Source organism: Trichosurus vulpecula, chromosome 1 (genome assembly GCF_011100635.1).
Source record: "Trichosurus vulpecula isolate mTriVul1 chromosome 1, mTriVul1.pri, whole genome shotgun sequence".
Lineage (NCBI taxonomy): Eukaryota > Metazoa > Chordata > Mammalia > Diprotodontia > Phalangeridae > Trichosurus > Trichosurus vulpecula.
This window is the reverse complement of record NC_050573.1, coordinates 109,387,286-109,408,208: the sequence shown is the minus strand read 5'-3', so window position 1 is coordinate 109,408,208 and position 20,923 is coordinate 109,387,286. Positions and strand designations below refer to the sequence as shown.

Here is a 20,923-nt window from a genome sequence, read left to right as displayed (position 1 = left end):
GCTTCAGAGGCCCACTAGTTTTGTGACTTTGGGAGAGTCACTTAATTTTTGCTTGCCTTAATCCTCTGGAAAGGGAAATGTCAGTATCTTTGCATCTTTGCCAAGAAAACCCCATAATGGGTCAGAAAGAGTCTGATGTGATTGAACAACACCAATAACATCTCTAAAATCACCTGTCAAAACTTGAACAAATTACTATAAGGTTTTCATCAGAAGTTATGTTTTTTTTTTTGTTTTTTTTTTTTCAGAAGTCATGTTTGCCACATTTCACAGCCTATTTTTGCAACTTATGCTTTCTTGTTCTATGCTCTAATTCTTCCATGAGTGTCTCTGGAATTCAATTAAATTCAACAACACCTACTATGTGCTACTATGTATACTAGATAGCTCTAAAGACAAAAATTCGATAATCCTAACTCTCAAGAAGCTTACTTTCTGCAGGGGAGAAAATGACACATAAACAAAGAAGTATCAATCGAATGTATTCAGAGAAAATACAAAGCAATTTATTGGGGGCTGGGTGAGAACTAACAAATGGTAAGATCAGGCAAGGCCTCCTGTAGAAAGAAGAATAAGACTGTTCCTCGAACACAGAGACCTCATCTTATATGTTTCTTCTATTATCCAGACACTTAGCAAACATTTTGGAATTTTTGTTATCGTCATTGTTGAGTCACTTCTTATTTTATTGCATCAAGGAATGGAAGTAAGCTCTGGAAGTCACACCATTTTCTCCAGCCATCAACTTTTACTTAGGCCACTCCAGCACCCCAACTCCATAGCTGTCATCTGCTGAAGCCCCACCCTCTAACCGCTGCCATCCTTGGTATTCCATGTTTTAAGGCCTCTTCCCGTTCTAATACTCTACTTTTCAAAATTCAGTACTCTAAGGTCTCATAGAGCTTTTAAATTATATAGTTCTGTGCTCTACTGTTCTATATTTAAAATCTATATGCTAATATTTTCTATTTTTAGTTCCCATCTACACCTGATGTTCTATATTAATTAGATCTCTTCCAAGTTTATCACAATACGATTCACAATAACTACGTTTATGCAATATTTTAAGGTTTAGAAAAGTATGAAGCCCTTTCTTCATCCATTTTTGAACCTGGTAGTAAAGTTGAGTGATCTTGCCCCAGGGTCAAGAAAAGATTATAATACTTCTGATGGGGTTAGTGGGGTGGTAGGCACATAAAGGGGAGTTTGCCTTAGATGCTGCATGACTGATTCGTGAGTAATAGGGCTTTCCATACAATCAACCCAGGGGAAGTTATTAGGGTGTTGGGGGCCACCTGTCAGAGATGCATGTCTGACTTTTTTTTGGGTGGGGGGAGGCTGAGTGAAAACTAAACTTGCAGTTTGAAAACTGCTGTGAAGTAGATTTGCTTTAATAAAAAGAAGAAGAAAGAAAGAAGCCAACCTGAACATTCTTTTCCTTCTCTTTCCTGCTCTGTGACTTCTCAAGCAGCCTGGGTTGGAGAGCAAGCTGTATGCAATGAAACAGCTTCACTTATGTTTTCTAGAATTTTCCTTTGGACTTTTTAGGGAAAGACTGCCTTTGGGAATTGGGGAGAGTTTAGTAGGGACTCAAAAAAAAGTAAACCAAGTCCCCTTTAGCAGAGCTTCCTGTTCTTTCTCATTGCTCATGGTCAAGGAGAAAGAAGAGGGGACAGAACAATGGATGGGCCTTTCAATTTAAAGCCCTGAATATGAAGAAGGGCCGTGATCTGGTCATGCAAGATGATTGTGGGATATGTGAAATTTAGTTGGAGAGAAGGGAGAATGATGAGGAAAGGGGACATTAGACTCAGTGGTAGCCTTGGGTTTTTGCAGGGCTGTTGTGAATTTCACTTAACATGGGAACATATTGTCTGGAATACCTATATATTGCAGGGTTCTTTAGAATGCCAGGAATTGTGTGTGTATGTGTGTGTGTGTGTGTGTGTGTGTGTGTGTGTGTGTGTGTGTAATGCCTAGGTTCTGAAGAATGAGTCAAACCAGTCAAATGGGGAAGTGTTTAGTAAATTACAAAGAGGTTGAGGGTACCAGGTTTAGAGCAGAAGTTCTTAACCTCAGGTACTTGTATTTAAAAAAATATTTTGATAACTATTTTAATAGAATTGACTTCCTTTGCAAGCCTATGTTTTTTATTATATTCATTTAAAATATTTTAAGAAGGGGATCCTTAGGCATCACCAGACTGCCAAAGGGGTCCAAGATGCAGACAAGGTTAAGAACCCATGCTCTAGGGGGAGGCTGAGAGTGTAAACTTAGAGATGAAAGAGTTATAATAGTGTTTGTTGACTCCCATGCATTCCTTCAGGAGTTGGTAGGGCCAATTTGATGCTCATCTTTAGTCTCTTGGCACATTGCTATTTTCTTTGTTGTTGTTAAATTCTATTTTATTTTTATTACTACATTTTGTTTTTATGTAACATTCATTTTCAAACATACCCCTCCCTATGTCTTCCAAAAGAGCCATATTCTATATCAAGGACTAAAAACTAGTAGGAAAAAAGAGGAGTTGAGCAAAACTAGCCAATACAGTGATTATGTCTGAGAATGCATGCAATATTCTGTGTCCATATCCCCCAAACTCTTCAAGGAAGAGAAAGGAGAACAATTTCTCGACTTTTCTCAGAGGCCAAGCTTGGTTATTATAGTTATGCAGGATGTAGTTTTCTTCTTCTTCTTTTTTATCATTTGCCATGTTGTAGTAATTGTGTATATATGTATATGTGTATGTATATATATATATATATATATTACTGGTTCTAATTATTACTTTATCTTTTCATATGTCATCCCATGTTTCTTTGAATTCTTCATATTCATAGTTTCTTTCATATACCATAATTTCTTTAGCCATTCCCAAATCAATGGCCATATATTTTGTTTTTGGTTCTCTGCTACCACAAAAAGTTCAACTATGCCTATTCTAGTGAACATTTCTCTCTGCCTTTGACCTCCTTGAAGTATATGCCTAGCAATGAGATCTTTGAGTAAGAAAGATATGGACATTCTAGTTACTGGGTTTTGTTTGTTGTTTGTAAAGGCTACATCTCCCTATCTTTCTCAGGCTAGAAGTATTTCTCAGGCTACTCACATGCCTAGTACCACTACTGATTGTCTTGAAAACTTTGACCTCCTCTGTTTCTGACCCAGGCTGGCTTGCCCCAACACAGGCAACCTGGTACTCCCTTAGCATCTAACAGGTTCACCATATTGATATCAGACTTAGTTTGGACACCTACCTGATCTGCTTAGCCAACTGCAGCTCAGAAATCCTAAACTCAAGATATCTGCCAGCCTCAGCTTCCTTGGTAGTGTTATGCATCATCATGCCCTACTACCTTAAGTTTTTTTAAAGATTAATTCCAAATTACTTTCTAGAATGATTGGACCAATTTACAATAGAATGTCAGCATGCCTATCTTTCTACAGCCCCTCCAGCATTGCTATTTTTAAAGTTAGACATATATTGCATCATATAATCGTAGGATGTAAGAGTTGGAGGGAAACCTAAGATAGAATGTTAGAAGTGAAAGAGACTGCAAAACTCCTGTAGTTCGGTCTCTTTATTCTACAGTGAAAGAAATTGAAGTGTTTTGCTTGAGGTCACAGAAAGAGTTGATGCCATACTAAGGATTAGAAAATACATCTCTGATTCTCATGTTCTTAGTACTTAAGACACCTGAAAATATGGAGGAAGAAAAACCCATTTCTATTTTTCTTTCAGAATTTAAAAATAAGAAACGAGGGAAAATTTCCTTTTCGGTTTTCACTTCTGAAAAAAACACACAATAGTAGGTCACTTCTGGCTAGTAGCTACTTCTGGCTTAGTACTACTACAAAAGACTAGGAATTAAAAAGTTATTAATTTACTGATCTGCCTTTTGCTAAGCTGGAAATTCTTCAAATGGCCTGATTTGGTGAAATGTTAGTCACTAAAACACCTTGCCTCAGGAGCGTCATGCATGAATTAGAGACAGTAACACTGTCCTTGCCTAACTTTTAGGTTTTCTTTGAGGATCAAATGAGATAATACAACTACTGATATGTATATAATGCTTTAAGGCTTGCTTTAAAGTTTAAGGTTTGGAGGGCAGCTAGCTGGCACAGTGGCTAGAGTTCCAGGCTTGGAATCAGGAAGACTCATCTTCTTGAGTTCAAATCTAGCCTCAGACACTCATTAGCTATGAGAAGGAGATGGCAAATCACTCCAGTATCTTTGCCAAGAAAAATGCAAATGGGGTCATGAAGAGTTGGGCACAACTGAAAAATGACCAGCCACATAAATGAGGTCTGCAAAGTGTATATACATATCCTATCTTTTGAGCCTGATGACAACCCTGTGAGTTGAGTGCTAGAGTTGTAACGTTGTATTTTATAAATAAGGAACCTGAGGCTAAGAGAGGTTAAAATGGTTTGTCTAGGGTCATGCTGCTAGTAATGTGTGATACATGAGTGAACCCAAGTCTAGCCTTCTATCCACTATGCCATTTAGGTGCAATGGCTGTTAAAGGATTTTGAGATGATTAAAAAAAAAACCAAACCAAAATGAACAAATCCATTTTATATCATAGACCTCAAAGACCACCCCATCTGCCTCCTTATTGTATAGGTAAGGAAACTGAAGCCTAAGGAGAGTCAGTGACTTGCCCAACTAAGGTCATTCAGGCAGGAAATATCAAAGGTAAGATTTGAACCCAGCTTCTCTAACTCTAGAGCCAGTGTTCTTTTGACTGTGCCATGTGGTTGCATAGGACATTAATACTCAATCACCTGCCTTTATGCCTTCATTTTTACCATTTTCCACACTTAAAATGCTTTCCTTCCTTACTTCTGCCTCTTAGAATCCCTGGCTTCCTATAAGGTTCAGTTCAAGTTGCCTTCCCTTCCTGAGGCCCTTTCTGTCCCTCTCTATTCACATCTTAGCTTCTACTCTTCCCTCCAAGGTTTCCATATACTCTGTCTTTATATTCTATGTATTGATGTAGGCATATATCGGCTCTTCCATTAGAATGTAAGCTACTTGTTGGCAGGAACTGCTTTTTTTTTTCTTTTTCTTTGTATTCCCTAGGGCTTATGCCTGGTGCCTAGTAAGTGTTAAATAAAAACTCTTGATTGGTCGATGAAAAAAAATATCAATGAACCCTGTTGTGAAAGCCCAGAGTAATTGTTAAAGACCCATAGTGACACTGGGTAGATCAGAGATAACCAAACAGATAACAGATCATTAATGAGGACCGAAAGTAGCAGTAGCGAAGGCATGAGTCATTACAATATCACAGGGTTAACCGCTTCGGATGTAGTGTGTTTTGAGTTTAAGTAATTAGCCTTATTCTTTCCCTTAGAGGTTATCCTCCATGTGAACCAAGTTGCAGGCTCATAGAGTTTCCCATTGTCCCTATGCACTTGCTCTGCTTGTTTAATCTTACTCAACCATTTTTCTGATGTTTGACTTCCATAATTGTGCCTCAGTTTCTTGGAGGTCGGATCACCATAAATTTCATGCAGCATAGAAAGGATTTGTTAAAAGAAAACAAAGATGATATGGTGACAACCATGAGAGTGATAAAGTCATTCTTCTAGCAGCCCTAAAATTCGTTATCATTCTGCTTTTCACCTTCACTCTAGGTAGGAAAAAATGTATAGAGTGAGCCCTGACCTCTTCCTGATGAAACAGCTAAGAAACTTTACTTTCTCTTCTCCCTATTCCCTAACCTCATTTCCAGACCCTAGGAATTCTACCATGGAAAGGAGTATAACTTCAGTATGAAAGTTCAGAATCCCGACTCTATGTCCTCTAGTGATGATGAATATCCTGGTGAGAGATTACTTTTAATAGGTGAAAAGAGATGTGAATCACATTTCCAGCCTTACTGCCCCCTGTTTCTCTGCATGGAACCCTCTACTCCAATCAGAGCATCCCACACACAATTTGAGCTTTCTCACCTCTGCTTCTTTTAGTAATAATTTCTATAACACTGTGAGATTTAAACCTTTTCCTCACAACAACTCCACAGGGTAGGTTGCGCTAGTGTTGTTAACCCTATTTTACAGATGACAAAATTGAGGCCCATGGTCACATAATTGGAGCCAGAAGTCAGGCCCAAGTCTTCACATTCATTGTTTATTCTGTTACATTATGCTAACTGGACATTTCCCCCTAGCACCCAGAATCCCTCAGTCACATTACTCTGAATTTTTTCCATCTCTCAAGAGCCAGATCAAATTTCAGATTTTTCATGAACTCTTCACTTCCCCACTGAACCCAGGACTCTGAACTCCTGTACTTTTATTTAGTATGAATCATCTATGGATTTATATTATCAGTCATCTTTTCTTTGGCTTGTAGGATCCAGATAAATCCACCAAGTATTTGCTAGATGTCTGTTATGGATAAGGCACTATGTTAGTTGCCTGAGACACAAAGATAAAATGCAAAACAAACGGCCAGCCCCTGCCTTCAATAAGTTTATACTGTATTGGGTTAGGGATCAGAGATGAAGCCTCATTGATTTAGAGCTGAAAAGGAAATAAGAGATCATATAGTTCCATTTTCATTTTACAGGGAAGGAAAAAAAAAGTCTAAGAAAGATGATATGTCTTGCTCAAGGTCACACACATAGCCAGGATTCTAGTAGCGTCCTGTGACTTCCAGCCCAGTACTCTTTTCGTTACCTTGTGCCTGTGTGAATATATTGCCTCCCCCAACTGGACTGGAAGCTTCCAGAAGGCAGGGAATCACATTTTATACTTTGTATTCCTTATAGTGAGTTGAATACAGCACTCATTAAATAATGGGTAATTGATTTTTATAAACAGCATTAAGCATCAATTTACCCAATTATACTTATTTTGTAATTATTTAAATTTAAATGAATTAATTTCTTTTTTAAAATAATTTTTATATTGCCTAAATGTCTCCCTGTATCCCTTCTTGTCCCCCACTCCCAGAGAGTCATGCCATGTAACAAAGAATTATTTTAAAAAGAAAAAGAGGAAGGAGAGAAAAAACTCCAGTCAAACAGATCAATACATTGAAAAATCTGAAATATATGCAGTATTCCATACCAGTGGACCACTCACCTCTGCCAACTAGTAGGGGGAGGGGTTTTTTCATCTCTCTTCTTTGAGGCTATGTTTGTTCTTTGTAGTTTTGTGACATCCTAGTGAGTGAATTCCAATGCATAAAATGGCATAATATTTTAGACAAGTCCTCAACACCTCCATCAAGATACTATTTTTTCTATTGTCATTCCCAACCATATTTTGTCTTACATGATATTCGTTAGTGTGTGCTCTCTTCTGTTTCTGCTTTTTTTTTCTGCTTTGGATTATTTTTTAAAGGTTTTCCCCCCTCCATATTTCCTTCTATTTCTTGTATCTTCCCATCTTAATTGAATTTTAGAATTTCATTACATTAATGTACCACAATTTAGTTAACCATTTCCCTGTTATTGTATGCTTAGGTTTCTTCCAGTCTTTTGGTTTTACAAATACCACTGCAATAGAAATCTTTGAAAAGACAACGTGTGTGTGTGTATTTATAATACTCTTAGGGTATATTCTCAACAATGGAACTACAGGGTTAAGGGGTATAATTATTTTGGTAATCTTTTCTGCAAATTTTCAGCTCGATCTCTAAAAAGATTCCACAAGTTTGTAATTATATGAGAAATGAACAAATGAGTGAATGCACCTCTTTCTCTACAACCTTACCAGTGCTGAGTTTTATGACTTTTTCTATTTTTATTCAACCAGTATTATGGCTGTGAGGTGGTACCTCAAGGTTGTTTTAATTTGTATCTTCCATTATTAGTGAAGTTGAACATCGTTTCAAGTAATTATTAAACATTTGTGTTTTTTGAAAATTGTTTCTTCATATCCTTTGACCATTTATCCTATGTAAACCAGGAGTTAATTTCTGTGAATCATTAACAATTCATTATATATTTTAGATCTAAAGTTTTATATTTCATATTTGCCATATTTTATTTTGATGATTTACATTTTGGTATGTGGAAATATCTAATTTTAATGAAATCAACTAATTTATCTGGTATTTAAAAATTCCTTCTATTTTTAATTTATTCGTTCATTTACTTTGAAAGGAAGATTTATTTAACAAGTTTTACTTAGTGCAATTCACTTAAAAGGACATCACAATACAATGAAAGATTTAAATCAAAGCCTTAGAATTTAATGCAAATACCAGGACCAAATACTAAAGTGTGTGTATATATATATATATATATATATATATATATATATATATATATATATATATATATATAGTTTTTAAAAATTGTCTCCATTAACTTAAAAAAAGCTTAAATATATGTGCCTTACAGGGTAGTAAATGAAATAAACTAGAACAAACATGCAAAATGTCTTACATAGACACAGCTCCTATATTTGTTTTACAAAAAAGCATGTGTCCCAACATACATCTCAATGTTCCATGTAATGTGATATAAGAGCCACATTTAACATAGTTGAAATTGCTTTAACCTAAATATGCTTGCTTCTTAAATATGTTCCTACAACATAACTATCTTGAGAAAAGGTGAAGTTGTTTAAGAGTTTTAGTATTTACTCAACTTGGTTATTACAGACTAGATGAATGTTTTTCTGTGTTCAAAAATACTGAACCCGAAAATTTTAAAAACAATCATGATTTCACTTGCAGTAAGCATAAGTCACAAGCTTGTGTTGAAAAACTGTGAAATTTCACTTTTTTTGTTAAAAAAAGTTGACTAAGTGTCAGTGATCAGGATTATATTCCTTATCCCCCACTCACATACTGGACATGCCAGACATCCCTCCCATTCCATTTACTCCCATAGATACATGGCTCCCGCTAGTGTAGTAGCTGCTGTTCATTGCTCCTGATGCAATGTTTGGTTGAAAATCATTGGAGTTTTCCTGTAAAACTTGGTCATATCTGCTCATGCTGCTTTGACCATCATAGCCTCCTCTGTAAGTTCCACTCAGTGGCTCACTAGCTAGACTGGTTTGACAGGCCCATATCTCCTATTATTTGACTACCATAAGCACCACAACTTGCTTCTGCTGTAGAATTCAAGATGCCTTCTACACATCTGTGCTGCACATTTGCTCTGTCTTTTGCCATAGCTGCCACAGCATCTTCATGAGTAGCCAATTCAACATCTGCTTCTCCAGTCACTCTGCCAAACAGGTCCAATTTCAATGTGTACTTGAATAGGGTTGAGTGGTGAGAAAAAAATGTAAAGATCATTTTCAGTAGCTCTGTAAGGTAATCTCATGTGCATACAATGTACTCTGGAAAGTGGACCTACCATCTCCATATCTATATGATCAGACATTCCTGAAAAACAGTAATTGAGATCTCTTCCCAATCTATCCAACCGAAAGCCATATCCATCATTATATCCATTGTGGTCATGAAAGCCTCCATACTCTCCACCAAAGACACCTCACCTTATTCTTTCAAACCCAGCTCTTCCACCAATGCTATTATAGCCTTTGCCAGCCCTAGGCCTGTCATAAGGACCTGGCCCCTGCATAGGTGTTAGCTTTTGAGGATGATCATAATGACTACTAACTTATATCCAGCTGCTCTTGAAGCGTTCAGTGTACCTGTGCCCTACTCTTTCCTTGTATTTCTTTAGAGGCTTTTCAGCTATTTCCTGTGAAGCAAACTGCGTCAAAGCCTCCCCTGAACTCCTCCCCCGGATGTACACCGGCAGTGTTATCCCATTTGGCATGATTTCCAACCCCGAAAAAAAACTGAACAATTCTTTCTTTGCTACAGCCAAGTAGGAATCCTCTAAGGTTCACAAAGCCATTATTGGCAGTGTCAGGACTATTTGGACCAGTATGCTTCAACACCCAATCCATTTCAATGTTGTTTGACTTGAATACTTCAACATATTTGTGTCCCATATTTTCCGTCTCTTTTTTTCAGTGCCATTTTGCCTTCATGTTCTGATTCAAGTTCAATAAATGCTTCTTCACTTGGTCTGCCTTCTCGAGTATAGATGAAAAATGAATGCCTGATGCCCCATTTTGCATTTTGCATTCTGAGAAGTGTTAGATTTCGTCAGCTGAGCAGGGCTAGGGTAAGTCCTCAAACTATACCACAAAGCTTTCTCCACCTTTGGAGCTCAGCATCATCCTGTTCAGTCAGTGGTGGTGGCTCAATAGTTGACTTTGGTGTGGCTATGAAGAAAAATCTCCTATTTATTAAATAGAAAAAAGTCATCTCACCTGTACAACTGAGATAAATATATTATTTCATCTTTCTCATATTTTTATAATTCTTTTTTGTTGATTTCTATCACCCAGCTGAAATTGACTGAGGTACATAACAAGAGATATGAGTCTAAATGAATTTCCCTCTGCATCACTAACCAATTTTCCCAAATACTTTTGTAAAATAATGAACTTTCCTTGGTTTTTATTTTCTATACCTTTATCAGATATTAATTTTTAATATGCATTTGGTGTGTTGTCTAGTATTCCTTTTCTGTTCCATTAATTTATTTCTCTATCTTTTACTCAGTATGAACTAGTTCTGAAAATAACCATTTTGTAATATATTCTAAGCACAAAACCACCTTTGTTAGCTTTCTGCACCCCCCCACCCCCGCTCCACCTCTGCTTATTCCTGTATAGTCTTGCTGTTTATTTTTCCACATAAATTTATTTTATTCAGCTCTACGAAGAAACACTTTAAAATTTTGATTGGTATGGGAACTGATTTGTAAATTATTTGGTGAGTATTACCATTTCTTACTATATTAATCTAACCCATCCTTGAACACTGAATGTCCTTCCAATTATTTAGATTTTCTTTAATTCCAATCATTATAATTTTTTTTAACTCAACAAACATTTAAGGACCAACTAGGTACTTGGCTCTGTGCTTGGTGTTAGAGTTTTAAAAGGCAAAAACAAAAGAAACAGTTTCTGTCTTCAACAAAGCCTATTTTTTATTTCTCCATTAGTGAATTTTCGACCAGCCTCAGGGAAGGCAAGGAAACACATATATATATATATATATAATTAAATACAAAGTGCATGCAACATAAGTATGAGGTATTTGGGAGAGGGGCAGAATGGAGTAAAGCACTAGTGATTGGGAGGAGGAATTGAGAAAGAGGTAGCATTTGATCTGTGGATTCTAAGCATAGGTGAGGAGGGAATTTAAATATAGGGCCAGCTTGTGAAGAAGTAAAGACATGGAAGATGGGATTTCAAATGTAAGGAAAAAAAAGTAAAAAAAAAATGGCTCATAGCATGAGTAAAGAACAATGGACTGCATTAATTCTAAGCCAGATTGGCAAGGTTTTAAATACTAAACAAAAGACCTGATACTTCACTCTAAAGGCAATTAGAAGCAACTGCAGTTGATTGAGTATGGAAGTGACATAGTTAAACCTGTGCTTTAGGAAATGTCTCTTTGGCATTTAGGGCTCCCATTTTAGGCTACATGTATTTCTAGATAGGCTAATTTCCAAAGATTGCAAATGAGATTTCTTTTCAATGATCTCTTTCTTCAATTTTTCAGATGATCTCAGGTCTTCCAATTTTGTTGCCCTCCATTTCCTCTCATTTCTATTATACAATGTTTACAAATTTGCTGATTTTTCTCTGTTGTGTCTTCTCTCCTTTAGTTTGATTACCTCTTCAAGGTTCACCAATTTTATGTCTTTTAAAAATATCTTAAGTTCATCGATCAATTGTTCTTTTATTTTCTATTGATTTTTGTCCCTAACTAACTTTATAATCTTTTGTTTGAAACTTTTCTTTGGGGGCTATAAAAATATGATCCTTTGATCCATTTGATCCAGAAATACCACTACTAGGTCTGTATCTGAAAGAGATCATAAAAAAGGGAAAAGGCCCCACATGTAAAAATATTTATAATAATTCTTTTTGTGATGGCAAAGAATTGGAAATTGAAGGAATGCTCATCAATTGGGGAATTGCTGAACAAGTTGTGTATATGAATGGAATGGAATGCTATTGTCCTATAAGAAATGATGAGCAGGAGGACTCCAGAAAAAACTGGAAAGACTTACATAAACTCATCCTGAGTGAAGTGATGAACAAAACCAGGAGAACATTGTACACAGTAACAGCAACATTGTGAGATGAACAACTATGATAGACTTAACTCTTCTCAGTGATACTATGATCTGAGACAATTCCGAAAGACTCATGATGAAAAATGATATCCACATTCAGAGAAAGAACTACGGCATCTGAGTTCACACTGCAGCATACTATTATCACTTTTTTGCTTTTTCTTTCTCGAGGTTTTTCCTTTTTGTTCTGATTTTTCTTTCACAGAATTGTAAATGTGGAAATATGTTTAATGTGATTGTAGATATATAACCAATATCTCATTGCTTGCTGTATTGGAGAGGAGTGAAGGAAGGGAGGGAGGGATAAAAATTTGGAATTCAAAATCTTATAAAAATGAATGTTAAAAGTTACCTTTACATATAATTAGAAAAAATAAAATACTGTTAAAAACTTTTCTTTGGAGTATTGATTGGATATTTTTCTAGTATCCTTTAATTTATGTTTAATTAATTTATTTCTACTTTTGTTTTTCTTTAATGGAGGCACTCAATGATCTAAATTTGCCTTTAAGAACAGTTTTGTCTGTAATTCAAAGATTTTTGTTTGGAACTGGCCTAGGAATTGGCATAGGGAACCTCCTAAGGAAATTTCCTGTACCATTTCAGATGAGCATTTTCTCTGAAATTTATAGTGTTAGAGAATTCTTTGGAGGCATTAAAAGGTTAATCATTTTGCCCAGGGTCACAAAGCCAGTTTATGTTGGAGAAGCGGCTTGAATTCAAGTCTTCCTGACTTTCAAATAGCAGGCTTCCTATGTTACGTTATGTTACCTCTGAAGTGATATTACTACCCTCATTTCCCCCCCCCCCCAATTAATTGATTTTGCACCTTTGTTTAAATCCAAATAATTTCCCAATATATCTTTCCTCAATACCATTGAATTCTTCATTTTGACAGAGAAAATTTTGAGCAATAAAAGGGCTCACGTCTGTATTTATAATACTCTGCACTTACAGTCCTCTTACTCCCTGAGAAGAGGAAGACACATTTCTTTTTCTTTTCTCTGACCCAATTTGGTCATTACCATTAATTTGAAGAAGGCAGCATTTGATATTGGCTTATTTACATTATTATAGTTATTACGTTATTATTATATACGTTATATTATTACGTTATTATTATTTACGTTAGTGAACACTGGGAATAAAATGGGTCCCTCACTGATTGGGTACAACATACTGTAGTTTCTGGATATAATGGAATGCTATTGTTTCATAGGATATGATTAATATGGAGATCTAAGAGAAAAATTGGAAGACTTCTATGAATTGATGTAGAACCAAATATATAATGCTATTATCTTTGAAATATTCTGATTTTCGTTTTCTGGTTTTTTCCCATTCCTATTGCTCTTTAACAGAGTTCTCTTTGTTTGCATGTAGTTTTGCTATTCACTTTTAGCTTTATTCCACTGCGATCTGAAAATATATAATTTCTGCCGTTTTAAATTTATGAAGGGCAGTAATGTAGAAATGTAATGAGCACAGGCTTTGGAGTTAGAAAACCTGGGTTCAAATCCTAGAAGAGTTTGGTGATTGGTTGATCGAACACCAGGAGCTTGGGGTATTTGCCCTGTGCAAAAGTAGCTGAGGGGAAATTGGAGAAAGTGAGCCCAGATCCATTCTAATGAATGCCCTGATTATGCCATGTCCAATATACTGAGTTTGCCATGTCATGCCAGATGGCTTAATGTACGGATGTTTTGCCAACTTGGTTACAACCAATTCTGATTAACAGACATTTTTACCCAGCCCTAGGGAAACAGGAGCCAGTCTCTAAAAGGAAAAAGCTATGTTTTTGGTGTTTATGACTTTGGATGAATAATAAAATCAGGACAATGGAAAGGAGAACATTAAAATGGGGACAAATTGTGAACTGGAGTCTGTGAATAATTCAATTCAACAAATATTTGTTATATATTTATCATGTGCAGAGCACTGTGCTATCTTGTCTACTTCTTTGCATCTTTCTTCATTGCTCCTACCAAATTTGCCCTCTGGAGCCAGGCAGAACAGGCCAAATCCCTCATATATGGCAGCCCTTCTAACATTGTGAAACCCAGATGAAAAATTCTTCAGCCAGTTGGCAATTTATAAAATTTATAATATTGTTTCTACGGAACAAACTGCTCCATATAATTTCCCTTAACATTGTACTGGTAAACATGGTAGTAAATGTTTAACAAGTGGCTTTCCAGACAGAAGAAGAAGGGGAACAAGAACACCAACACCACCACCACCACCACCACCACCACATACAGGACACACCTTCAAATTTAGTCTGCATTATTAATATTTTCTCTGTCAGTTTCTTAAATCTAGACAATCAACAAAACAATAAATCAAGCCCTTATTTGTAGGTTTGTTGATTTCCAACTATAGATTCCAGTGTGAGGCTGAAAATTTAAAGGTCGTTGTCTTCCCAACAGGTCAACTAGGTGGCCCAGTGAGTAGAGTGCTGGGCCTGGAGTCGGGAAAACTCATCTTCCTGAGTTCAAATCTGTCCTTAGACACTTATTAGCTGTGTGACTCTGGGAAAGACACTTAACTCTATTTGCCTTAGCTTCCTCTTCTGTAAGATGAGCTGGAGAAGGAAATGGCAAACTAACCTGGTATCTTTGCCAAGAAAACCCCAAATGGGGTCACAAAGAGTCAGATATGACTGAAATGACTGAACAACAAGTCTTCCCAGCCTTTTGGAGATGGTTCTATCAATTCCCTGTGCCTAACCCTTTTCATGGAAGCAATGAATGCATTCAACTGGGATTTCTGTGCAGGAGATTTTGGAGACCCCAGTAGAAGTAGAGTATTGCTTTGTTCTTTTAGTGGTTGTGATAGGTTGAATCTATGCCTTCCTTCCTGGTCCCCCTTTCCCCTTCCCTATCCCTTCCCTCTAGGTCAGGGAATGCAGATAAAATCCATGACAAAAAATTAGATTGACAGGGCAGTGTAAAGAGCATGGGCTTTGGAGTTAGAAAATCTAGGTTCATATCTTAGCTCCATCACTTATCAGTTGTGACCCTGGCTGAGTTAGCTTCACTGTGCCTGAACTGTCTCCTCTATAAAACCAGGATATCAAGTACATGATCCCTAAAGTTCCTTTCAGCTCTAACAGCCCACTGACTTCTATAAATTAAGATGTGTTGAAATAGAGTATGTGGACCTGACTCCCTAAAAGGTTAATAGTTGGGCCTATGTGTTCTAAACCAAAAGAGATGTGGTAAGAGCCTGTAACAGCAAGCACCCTGGCACATCCAGGGTGGTCTGCTAGAACAGGTTCTTTGATCTGCTTTTCTTAAAGGAAAGCAACTTTTAAGGGGTCAACAATCTTACTTTAACTACATTTACTAGTTCAGGGGAAAGGTCAGCACCCTGAACGTGGAGAAAACAAGCAGAGAAAATACAAGCAGAGAAATTAGCACAAAGACCAGCAGACAGGGCTCCAGCTGTCTGAACAAGGTAATACAACCACCTACATGGCTTTATGTGACTCAGGAGGTATCACAGCTGTGATGGAACACATGTGGTCACATAGGCCTATTAGTGAATGGGGAAAATTTTCCTATTCCATGGACATTACAGAGCCTGCTCTTCCTCTTATGAGGAAAAGATAGTGTGTCAGCTGAGTGTTCTAGCTGTAGGCAGAAGCTGGAAGCAGAGAGAAGCTCCACAACCCTGTAGTCAATGGAGCCTTGCCTATTAGTGGCAAACAGTGATGGTAGCAGTAGAGAAGAATCATCAAGCAGTGGCCACAAGAGAAGAGGATGGAACAACTCCTGGCAGAGACTATGTAGTACATCTGTAAGCCTGGTAAAGACTGTATGACATACAATGTAAATAGATTGCAGGTCCAGGAGATGAATCTCGATGACATCAACAGGAGACATTAAAAGTCTTCTACACATTCTCCCTTGGCCACATGTACTCTCGCTGTGTGTGCCCTTTAGTATGTGTTACCTTGTTATATACATGTTTGAATCGACTCTTCCCAGTAATGGTACTCGTGGGGCAGTGTATCCTTGGTTTATGGGGTAAAATTTTAATTCTTACTATCCTATTTAATCAATTGCCTTTGCTTTGGATTATGTTCCATGTTTGATGACTCAAAGTCAACACATTGATGGGGCCTCATGAGCTATGGGTTTTTTTTTTTGGTAGATACAGGACCACAGTTTGCCCTGATCCTGGTATAACTTTTCTTGAAGCACCACTTGGGACAGGGGTTGTATCAGGTGCTGTGGACCTCCCTCCAAATGAATAGAGGCAGTATGAAAATGAAAAGGGCAGTAGCTTTGAAGTTAGAGGACCCATGTCCAAATCCTGCCTTTGTTACTCTGTGTGAACTTAAGCAAGTCATTTAACTTCTCTGGGCCTCAGTTTTCTCATCTATAAAATGAAGGGGGTTTGACTGGATGATATCTAAATCTATGATCCTAAATGAGGGGTCCAAGACTGAGTGAAATGAAAATCTCTCCATTCTCTGACGGATATCTTTCTACATAACAGAATTAAAGCTTTTGTTGTTGATCGGTTGTTTCAGTCATGGCCGACTCTTTGTGACCGCATTTGAGGTTTTTTTGGCAAAGATACTGGAGTGGTTGCCGTTTCCTTCTCCAGCTCATTTTACAGATGAGGAAACCGAGGCAAACAGGATTAAATGACTTACCCAGGGTCACACTGCTAGTAAATGTCTGAGGCCAGATTTGAACTCAGGAAGATGAGTAGTAGTATCTAACATGCTAACTGGTGTCTTGGTAAAGCTGAATTCACATCCCAAGGTCATGAAGAAAAAGCTATTCAACAAATAAATATAATAGATTACATATGTAGTGCTTTACGTACATATTCTCATTTGATTCTGACAGAGTTGTTGGGAGGATCAGATAAATAAGGTACACAAAGTGCTCTATGTTGTCTTCAGCCAGTTAGGTGTCACAGTGGATAGAGTGACCAGTCTGGAGTCAGGAAGACTCATCTTCCTAAATTCAAATCTGGCCTCAAACACTAGCTGTGTGACCCTGGGCAAGTCATGTAACCCTCTTTATCTCAGTTTCCTCATCTGTAAGATGAGCTAGAGAAGGAAATGGCAAATCACTCCAGTATCTTTCCAAGAAAACTCCAAATGGAGTCACAAAGAATTGAACAGGACTGAATAACAGCAAATATAATGTCTATTTGGTGAATGTCTTTCACTGTGCTCCCCAATCTGGAGGGCCTTACCATCTACTGGTAATTCCTCTTCCCTTGGCATTCTACACTAGATATCTTCCATGAAAATAGAGTTTAGTCTTATCAACATAAGGGTTGTTATTCTGCTATAATTTTGTTTTGCCAGATTTTGGGCTCCCATAGACTTCATAGATGTGGAATTTAAGCCCAACCTCTTCTCTGAGTATTCATGTTTGTGACTCACTGGCTTGACTTTTACTAGACAGGGCTCAGAGAGCTTTTTTGTTTAATGTTTGTCTTTGTATTTTTTGCACCTAGAAGAGTCTCTGGCATGTCATAAGTCAGACTAAATTAATGTTTTTTGATTCATTAAGAACTCAGACAATAATAACTAATATTTATATATTTTAATATACTATAGGCATTATATATTTATATATATTTATGTAGTATTTTCAAATTTGCAAGGCATTTTTATACATTATCTTATCTGATATGCAATGGAACCTTGAAAAATAATTGTTATACCTGACACTTCCCATTTTTTAGGTGAAGAAACAGACTCAGAGAAGTCAAGGCCCTTGCCCAGGATCACTCAGTAAGTTTTTGACTTGGAACTTGGAAGCAGATCTTCCTGATTCCAAGTCCAGCTGGCTATCCAATATATCAGCTTAACTTGAGCTCTTTCCAAAGTGCTTTAAACATTTAAGATAAATAGATGTCTTAGGATGTGATGAAATCTCATGGACTGAAGATTCTGGGAGGGGGGTTTTAAATAAATGTAAAGTATTGTAAGTGCCATTTAAGGTAACCAAGAAACACTAGAAGAGAATGACCTTCCCTTTCCACCCCCATCCCTTCATTTCTATCATTCTTACCTTTTCTTTCCCCTCTCCCTAGGACTAAGCCTTAGAAGGACATTTGACAACATCCCCATTGTACCAGATAACCTCCCACTTCCTGGGTGTCTTTCAGCTTGCACCAGCCTATGAATGAACACAGGCTGGTTTGTTTGGCAGAGGATAGAGGGGTCCCAGACCACACCAGGCTATGGAAGCTTCATGTTTTTCCTGAGGCTATGCATGCTTCTGAGAATCACAATGGCTGTCCCCCCACACCCTCAACCAGGACATCTCACCATTTAATCTGAACATGAAGGGACTTTTTCTTCTGGGCTCTCATGCTTGGTTATAAACCCCCCTTTCAGAAAGGCTGCCAATCAACATGAGCTTAAGAACCTCATTTAAGGTGTGGAATGAGCCTGTCTGTTTAAAACCCTAGATTGGGGAAGATGAAAGAGCTTAGCTAAATCTATTGGCTAGGCTATTGTTTATCCTCCAAGGTCCTCAGCTTTGGAGGCATTCATTCATTTTTTTTTGGTAACATCTCAATGATCACCCTTCCTCAATTAATATATTACCAAAGGGATACTCACTAAACCACAGCTAAGGACCTTCCCCACCCTTAACATCCATCTAATACAGTTTAGTCACGTAGAGCAGGGGTGCATGTGTGCCTTCTAGACGTAAAAAAATACAAAGAAAAAACTTCTCATAATTTATTACCTGGATATCTCACCTGAGAATCTAAGGGCCTGCAGCCTTTCTAGTGCCTCTGTCAAATGATATATAGCTCAGAGAAAGGTTAGTCAAATATTTACACTAAAGAATGTGGCATTTCCTACCCAGCACAACTGATTGCCATCAGGATCCTTATCTTTCCCCATAAAAGGAAGTGTGGAAACATATTAAGTTGTCAACAAAAGAAAAATACAAGGGATGGAGAGGGGCCAGGGTGACTTCCTAAAGCTTTCTTCTAAAGGTAGGAAAGGACCCAAGCTGGAACGAGAGGCTCTGCTGGTGGATGGAAGAGATGCTGACATCCTGAATTTGATGGTAATGTTCTAGCTTTTCCACAAGTCAATGGGCTTTTACTCTACTGAAAGTTCCAACACCCCCTCCCTTCCACAGTGCACCTTTTCCTATTGTTTTCTGTTTGACCTACTCAAGGACGAGGAGATAGGGTGGCTGCTCTGTCACTATGTAACAGGACAGGCTATCATCCTCTCCATACCTCTAGGCAAATAGACAATAGTGGAAGCCTGGCAGTGACCCTAAAGCCATCTCTATCTGTGCACGACAAGTACAATGCCAATAGATGAAAATAGAAGCCTTCCCAACAAGGTCTCAGATGATGCAGATGTTACTGGCTCATAGTTAGTTGTTGCTGTTTTTCCAGTAACAGAGAGAGGCTTATGATGATTATCTGGTCCTCTTGGGATTAACATCACGAATCTGTGAAATGTGGCTGAGGCTAGGTATAGAGCAGAGCTATTATATAGCCCTGCTACACGGAGAGAAAAAATACTCTATTTTCATAAAGGATATTTATTCTAGAATGCCAACAGAAGGACAGTTCCCCATAGATGGTAAGGCCTTCCAGATTGGGCTGATTACATCAAATCCTAGAAAATTGCAGAGCCTCCTAAAAATGAGATAGATAATTACTCAAAAGAGCTTGGTTTAACTATTCACACAGGAAAAAGCAAGTGGATAAAGCATTCCTATTGCCCAGACTATGCCATGCAGTTGGATGTACAACCAAGAGGCAGAGCAGGTTCATTAGCTTAAATATGTCATATTTAGACAACGACCTGGTCCCAGAAGTAGACAGGAAGAAGAAAATATCCTTTATTCAGTGCTTTTAGCTATGTCAAGCTTCTCTCTGAAACAATGGCCCATTTAAAAAATTAGTAATCTTTGTTGACATGTGAATGTGAGCTATAGAATGTCATAGTCTCTGAAGAATCAAAGTTGCCAGTCACACCAAATATTGGAAGGGTACTTGGTGGCCATAAGTCGGCTAAAATATATTACAAGTAACATGGTGGAGCATAGGTGTAAAAGAGACCATCAAAGAAAAGGATATGACTGGGACAAAAGGTGAGCCTTTCATGTTTTGAGAGCAGTGGTTAATGGAAAGATGTTCTATTGGTGTCCATGTTAACATCAAGAGAGCTGGAAGAAAGTGCCTACTCTGAGGTATAGACTCCTTGTTGTGGATTTACAGACAGACATGGATAAGAGCCACACAGGATGGATTATGATATCACCTTTGGAAGGAATACCCACATGAATGAGATTCCAGAAAGTGAGCAAGGGGTCAAAGTGGGTAGAACATTGGACTTGGAACATTGGTTCTGGAGGATCTGAGTTGGCATCTTTCCTTAGACACTAACATTAGTTTCCCGATCTATAAAATGGGGATGATAATAGCACCTACCTCAGGGGATTATTGAGAGGTTCAAGTAAGATAACATATGTCAAGTATGTTATGAACCTTAAAACTCTTTGTAAATACTAGCTATTATAAAATGTGGATGATAGTAGCAACTACCTTCCAGGGTTATTTTAAAGACCAAATGAGAAAACAAGTATAAAGTGTTTTGCAAGGTTTAGATCCTAGGTCCTTATAGGGATTGAACCCACTGCCTTGACTTCCTAAGTATCATGTTATATCCAACTGAGCTAGCCAGTTTGGACATACACACTCATAGACTTAGAATTATAGAATCTTACATTAGAATAATTCATTCTTTCAGCAAGTCT

At 37.6% G+C, this 20,923-nt stretch overlaps 1 pseudogene; it reads right to left on the bottom strand.

Annotated features, from left to right (window-relative positions):
• Positions 1 to 8,808: 8,808 nt before the first annotated feature.
• Positions 8,809 to 20,923, bottom strand: part of LOC118834307 — a 35,654-nt pseudogene continuing 23,539 nt past the window's right edge.